This window comes from Varanus komodoensis, unplaced genomic scaffold (assembly GCF_004798865.1).
Source record: "Varanus komodoensis strain SLA01 unplaced genomic scaffold, ASM479886v1 scaffold26, whole genome shotgun sequence".
NCBI classification, from domain to species: domain Eukaryota; kingdom Metazoa; phylum Chordata; class Lepidosauria; order Squamata; family Varanidae; genus Varanus; species Varanus komodoensis.
In genome coordinates, this window is record NW_025335684.1 from 528,721 (window position 1) to 535,291 (window position 6,571).

At 65.9% G+C, this 6,571-nt stretch overlaps 1 long non-coding RNA gene across 1 annotated transcript in view; it reads right to left on the reverse strand.

The window, feature by feature from the left end:
* The window catches only part of LOC123025015, a 10,739-nt gene extending 4,517 nt beyond the window's left edge, over nucleotides 1-6,222 (reverse strand). The window contains exon 1 of the long non-coding RNA XR_006415049.1: nucleotides 5,987-6,222. This is a non-coding gene — a long non-coding RNA (uncharacterized LOC123025015). The remainder of the gene's footprint in view (nucleotides 1-5,986) is intronic.
* Between the last annotated feature and the right edge of the window lie 349 nt (nucleotides 6,223-6,571).

The following is a 6,571-nucleotide window of genomic DNA, read 5'->3' on the forward strand; positions in this document are numbered from 1 at the left end:
AAACACATTCCAACCATCAAAACCATGCCAGGACACCTCGTTTTCCTAACCCTAACCCTACCCTGGGGCACACCCCTAACCCTAATACAGGGCTAAAGTTCCACTGAAAAGAGGGCGATTTTGAAAAAGCCTTCCCTGAGGAGGTTTTTCTGCCCAGCTCATCATTTCTGCCCATTCTAAACACATTCCAGCCATCACATTCGAAGCATGTGTCCTCACGGCGGAGAGGAGCCGGGAGCCGGGATGTGGACGGCACCAGCCGAGGCCCAGACCTGGATCCGGACAGCCGCAGGCCCAACCCCGCCAAGCTCCTGCAGCCCCGATGGCCCGAGGCAAGGCAGGCCGTGGGAGGTGGGGGCGGGGGGGCTTATCACAGACGTGCACGTGCACATTTTGTTGACTTCAGGCACCATTATCTCCCTGCCGCAGGCGAGGCGCGTGATGCGCTGGGGCAGCCGGAGCAGGAGGGCCGGCGAGAGGGCCGTGGCCCGCCTCAGTTCCCCTTCATGGAGGCGAAACGCTGCTGCGCCCAGAGCACAAGAAGCCGCTCGCTCCAGAGCCCGCCCTGAAGCCGCCGTCCGGCTGCCAGGCGCGGCGTGGGCAGCCGCCTGCTCCCCCCAGGCCGTGCAGGCCCGGCCCGCCTGGGCAGAGGGCAGTGCGGCACGCAGTTCTCGGTGCATCACGGGGTGGTCCCAGTGGCGCCACAGAGGCGCTCGGCGAACGGCAGGCAGGGCAGCCTCCGCTCATCGGCTGCACCAGCGACTCTGCCCTCTTGACGGGCCCAGTGGACCTTCTCTTGCTCAGCTGGCAGAGGGGCAACCGGGTTTCTTTTCGGAAATGCCTTCCGCAGGACGCGTTTCCTGCCCACCTGCTCCCTGCACCTTTTCCTGATGGACGAGTTCGGGGCGCTGAGCCCGGCCGTTCAGCAAGTCAGCACGAGCGGGGCTTTGCAGGAAGCCACCGCAGGAACCGTTCGCCCACCAGCGCCCGCCCTCCCGCCTGCCGGCCACACCTGCCGCCTCGCCTCCGGCGGCCCCTGGCGAGTGCTGCCACCCAGACCCAGCAGCCACTGCAGGGCTCCCGGGCTTTTGGCAAGGCATTCGCCAGCTGAGCGAGGGTGTTGCTGCTGTGGACCTCTGTGCGAGGAACACCTCTGCCAGAGCTACACCGCGGCCCCGCTCCTGCTTTCTGGGCACCGTCCGCCTATGCCTCGGGCACCGATTTTTCCGATCCAGTTGCTGGTTTCTACCATCCCAGCCAAGACAGGGCCAGACTGGGGTACAGGCCGCACAGGAATCAGGCGGTTGTCTGCAGAAGAACCGCCTTCCTCCCGGTCCATCACCTGTGCCCCCAGTGCCCAATCGTTCGCCCCCCCCCGCACAGCAGCCAAAGCCCACCTCCTTGGGGGACAGCAGTCTCTGCGCCGCCTTGGGCCAGAAGGCGAGTGCAGTCCAGGGGCAGCCGGATGCCCAGCACCGCTGGACACGCAGGGGCGGCCCGCCGGAGCTTCCCAAGCCCAGCCCTGGGGAGCGGCCTCCTCTTCCGCCCATCCCCATGGCCAGCGTCGCTCCCAGGGCCACGGGTGGCGGCACAAACGTGTCCTCAGGATTTACGACTTACAAAGCCTGTCGATCAACAGGTAGCCACACGTCCTGCCATTTACACGCCTTGGCAGCACGCGGCAGGGCTAAAAATAAGAGGAAGGGGGACAGGCTGGGCAGGGATCCAAGCGGTGCCGCCGCCGCCGCGCCGCCAGGCCCACCCACCAGGTGCCGTGCCGCCAGGCCCAGCCGCTCCGGAGAATGCTGCAAGAGCAATAAGGATTTTCGGGGGCATTATGGTAGGGTAGAAGAAACACAGCTGCCCCCAAAAGTCCCTCATTTTCCCTGCGGTGAAAAGCGGCGCGGGAGGGCTGCGGGGCCACCTGGCCGGGGGTGCCCGGCGGCCTCGCTCCATGGGCCAGCCGTGGCCTGCTGGAGGCCACGGCAGGCACAGGAACGGTTGCCACGCGCAGGACAGCTCGGGCACGCCGGCTTGGTCCGCCCAGACCTCTGGCCGCAGGCAAGGGTCCCGCCCGCCCCCCGGCATCGGCCACACCGGGGGCAGAGGCCACCCACGCTCCCGCTGCCTGCCTGCCTGCCCCCCACCGTGGGAACGCCCGGCGGCCCAGAGGGACTCCGCTGCCGGCACCTCGCGGCACGTCTGAGGCCGGCCCGCCGACTGGGCTGCAAGCCTTCTGGCCCCCCATTTCCCACGCTTCTGACCCAGCCTGGGGCTGCCTGTTCCGGGAACCCCGTGCGATCAGCAGCAGCAGCGGCGAGAGCAATGAGGAAACGCCATTTTTACACCGAAGCGGAAGCCACGGGTTGGATCCGCCCAGGGGCCAAGTCCTGGACAAGCTTTGGGTACCTAGTTCTGGCCTCTCAAAGTTTTGTAACTGCTTCTCCTTGTTGTACTTGTAAACCTGGGTTGAGGCAAGCCATGATCTTAGCAAAGGAAAGAAAGCAATGAATGCAAACCCCAAGGCTGAATGCTAGCAGAGGTCATTAACCCTTTCAGCGCTGGCGCCTACCACTGACCCCAACTGAAGGCCCATTCCAAGTTTTGTGGCCACGCGTTAGCATGGTGCTGGTGGCCGACACATGGCTAGAGCGATCCACCTGGGGGGGCCAGCAGAGAGCGGAGCACGCCGCCCCCGCCCCCAAGAAGCCAGCGCCCACGGACAGCCTCCCCAACCCGGTGCCAGCTCCGTGGCCCCAGTCTGTGGGGGTGGGCCAGGGGCACAGTTCAGCCTGCCTGGAGGGCCGAAGCTGGGACGGGCGGCCCAGCCAGAGGGCCGCTAGGGGAGCCTTCCTGCTGACGACGCCTGGGAAGGCTGCAGTCGGAGGAACTGGCGGGTCTCCTGCTTGCAGCCGGCAAGTCGCTGCACTGGGTAGCCAGGGGCGCTCCCCCCACGGGGACGCAGAGCGTCCTGGGTCCCCCGAAGACCAAAGCTGCGACCCGACACGCAGCGCAAAGGAAGACGGCCCACACCCCCAGGCAGAGGCTGTGGAGAGCCAAGGGCCCTTTTGCGGCTGAGCGGGCTCCCTAGCACGCCCCCGAGAACCATGCTGGGAGGGGATGTTGGGAGTTGCAGTCCGGCAGATCCGGGCAGCACCCCCCAGCCAGGGCACGGAGCGCGACCCCACCGGCCGCCCCTTGGGCTGCTTTCCCAGCCGTGCGGATGCTGCCCCCCCCCCCGCAGCAGCCCGGCTCATTTTCGAGGCCGTTATGAATGGGGCCAGTGCAGGACACATGACCGTCTGTGGAGGTGAATTCTCACAGTAGGCAGAGACAGAAATAGACGGAGAGAGGCCCTGAGCGGGCGAGTGCCCAGGCCCACCCCTCCCGGGCCCTCGCTGCCTCCGGCCCCCTCCCTGTGCCAAGCAGTCCTGTCGGGGAGGGCAGCTCCGCGCTGCTCGGTGGCTCTGGGGCCGGCGGCAGAGCCTGAAGCTGTGCGTTGGGGCCGGCCGGCCAGGCCTGCACGACGGCAGGCGGGGAAGCCAAGCGGCCAATGAAAGACGCATTCATGCCGCCCGGCTGCTCCGGGGCTCCACAGCGGCCCAGCCGCCCAGAGCCACAGCTGCTCCCTCACGCTCCACGCCTGCCTCTCCCAGAAGTCCTCTCCGTGCCTGCTCTGCACCCACAAAAGTGAACTGCGTGGGCCCCGGGGGCGCCTGAAACTTTTCCAGCTCAGGTCGAGCAGATTTGGCCCAACCCAATCAGAGGCTGATCAGAAAACTGGGAAAGACTCTGGGAGAATCTGAAGGGAAAACACGAACAGCGCTAAAGCGACACGGCCCACGTGAGCCCGCAAAGCGTGTTTTGCCACGGCTACCTGAGCGCTCTTGCGACAGGGCAGCCTGGCGCCAGGTGTGTCGGGCCGCCACTCCGTGCACCTCCCGGCCCGCGGGGCTGGCTGGGGATGGCCCAGCCGTGGACAGACCTGGAGGGCACCAGCTTGAGGCAGCGGTTGCAGGACAGAGCTAAGCACCGGCACACACAGAAGTGCCCGGGAATGCCGGGAGGAAAGCTTTGAAGGGTCTGTTCCCACCGCATCCACAAAACGGGCTCTTCTTGGTGGAAGGACAGCTGAAGAAAGCTGATCTACCTCTCTTCTGGGTCTCATTCTCAAGCCAGACGCCCTGCACTGAAGCGGTTCTCATTTTACTGAATCTGTTTTTCCAGAAGATTTTTTTGCAACGACACAGTAAAACATCTCAAACATTTCTCTTCAGCGCTTCTTCACGCACCACGTGCCAAGCTCAGGGGCAACAAAGACAGATCTGCCATGCCAGTGACATCCGGGTGCAAGGCGCAGGCTGACGCGCCAGACTTCTGCAAAGGTGCGCTCCCGCCCGAGCCGTGGCTCTCTCCGCAGACCGAGGTGACCCCCAGAAGAGGGACTTTGTGGGCCAGTTGGTTCCATGTAAGCTCATCTCGCCCCCAAAACCCCCGCTCTGGAATCACAGCCTCCAAAGGGCAGCTGAATTCACCACACTCCCCAGCCGGGCGGCACACGGAACAGGAAGTGCGCGCAGACCTTACACAGCGCCCCCCGACTTTAACTCACCGCCAGACTGGAACCGCGTCGCAGAACCGGCTTGCGCTCGCCATCCCGGCGGGGTGGGAGTGGGTGGGCAGGGGCCACTCCATCGGGGGAGCGCTCTGGCCACACGTCGCTCCGCGGGGGGTGTGCACCTGGGAGGGGGCTGCAGCACACCCCGAAGCCACCTCTCCGCTCCCCCGGGGCCTCCACCCACCAGGCCCTCTTCCCCCAGGCCTGCCGAGCCCCTGCCGGGTCCGCCCGGCCGCCAAGGCCCGCTCTCCCGCTGCCTCCGAGAGGGAGCGGATCTTTCCCCAGTGGCCCTCTGGGTGGCCCTTCCGCCTCCCACAGCAGTCTCCCACCCTCCAGATGAGTTGGACTGCAGCTCCCATTATGCCTGGCCATGCTGGCTGGGGATCATGGGAGCTGCAGTTCCGCACACCTGCACAGTGCAGGTTGGGGGGTCGGGCAGGTCCTGGGCCACACGTCAACCTGGGAGGAACGTGAAGCAGAGTGGCCCCAAAGCCCCTTCCCGTGCTTCGCGGGGCCCTTGTCTTTGGACCGAAGCAAGCCGGGCAGGTAGCATAAGATTATCGTAAGCACCACTTCAAAGTACGCTGCCGAAAGAACTAGAGCAAACACGCAACAATCAACAGTAGGAGCCATGAAAAGGCAAGACTTTTGCCTTTTTAAAGGCTCAGCTGAAAGAAATTACCGCGGGCTCGGCCAGGTGTGCTCGAGGCAACCGCACGCACGCCTCCGGAAGAGGCAGCACGGAAGGGGGACCCGTTCCAGCGCCTCCCCCCACACCCCTCCGGATGGTCCGGAGCCAGAGGCCTCCGCAAGCTAAAGGGCGCGTTGAGCCGCCCCGCGGCCGAGGACGATGGAGCGGGTGGCGCATGCGCTCCTCCTCCAGTGCCCCCTCGAGCGCACCCTCGCCGGACACGGGCCGGGTTGGGGAGCGGCTTGTTGGCCAGAGGAAGCCTCGGAGAAAAGTTCTGTCCGAAGGACCCTAAATGAGGCACGAAGTGGGGAGGCACAGAGGGCGCTATTTCCACCCCCCACACACACACACCCACACACACACCCACTGGGCCATTCCGGACTGGGCGGAGGAACCTGAGCCATCGCGGTGCAGGGCTTAAGGGCGTGGGTCTGGGACTCGGACAGTCAGGGTTCGGGTCCCCACTCAGCCACGGGGCCGACCGGGTGACTGACTGGCCAGGCACGGACTCGCAGCCCAGCCTACCTCACAGGGTTGTTGCTGTGGGGATGGGACTGAGAACAGCAGGAGGAGAATGTTTTCAGCTGCTTTGAGTTCTTTAAAGGAGAAAAAGGCCAGGCAGTGAACCAATAAATAAACAAATGAACCCCTTCATACGATTAATCTGAGGAACTCACTGCGGCAAGATGACGCCACCGACCTGGTGGGCAGCCTGGCTTTCAAGCAGGATAAGACAAGTTCCTGAAGGAGATGCCAGCAAGATCGAGTCAAGGCACTAGTCCTTATGATGGGGGAGTGACGCCTCCATGCTGAGAGGTGGCGGAGCCTGAAAAATGGTGCCCAAGGGCAGAGAAGGGCTCTCGCGGCCCCTTGCGGCCCTCCCCTCGAGGCACAAAGGGGAGGGCCTCGGCGGGACCCGGGCAAGGGGGCCGGGCCGGGCCCCCCCGGGTGTGCGCAGCAGGGGAGGCAGCCGCGCGGGGGCGGGCAGACGCCAGCTGAGCCGGGGGGAGCCGGAGAGGCCCCCCTTCCGCCGCCGGGTCCTCCGCGAGGAGCAGTGGCCGCTGCCGGAGGAGGAAGAGGGCGCGCCACCTGCTCCGCGGGGAGGCCGGGGGGCCGCTCGCCCGGGGCGGCCGCCGGAGCCTCCCGTCCGCCGGAGCCCGCGCTGCGCTGCGCGGCGAGGGCCGCCGCCCCCAGGCCCCCTCCCGGGACTCCTGCCGGCGCGGGATCGGGCCCCGCGGGGCGGCGGGGGACTTACCCGTGCT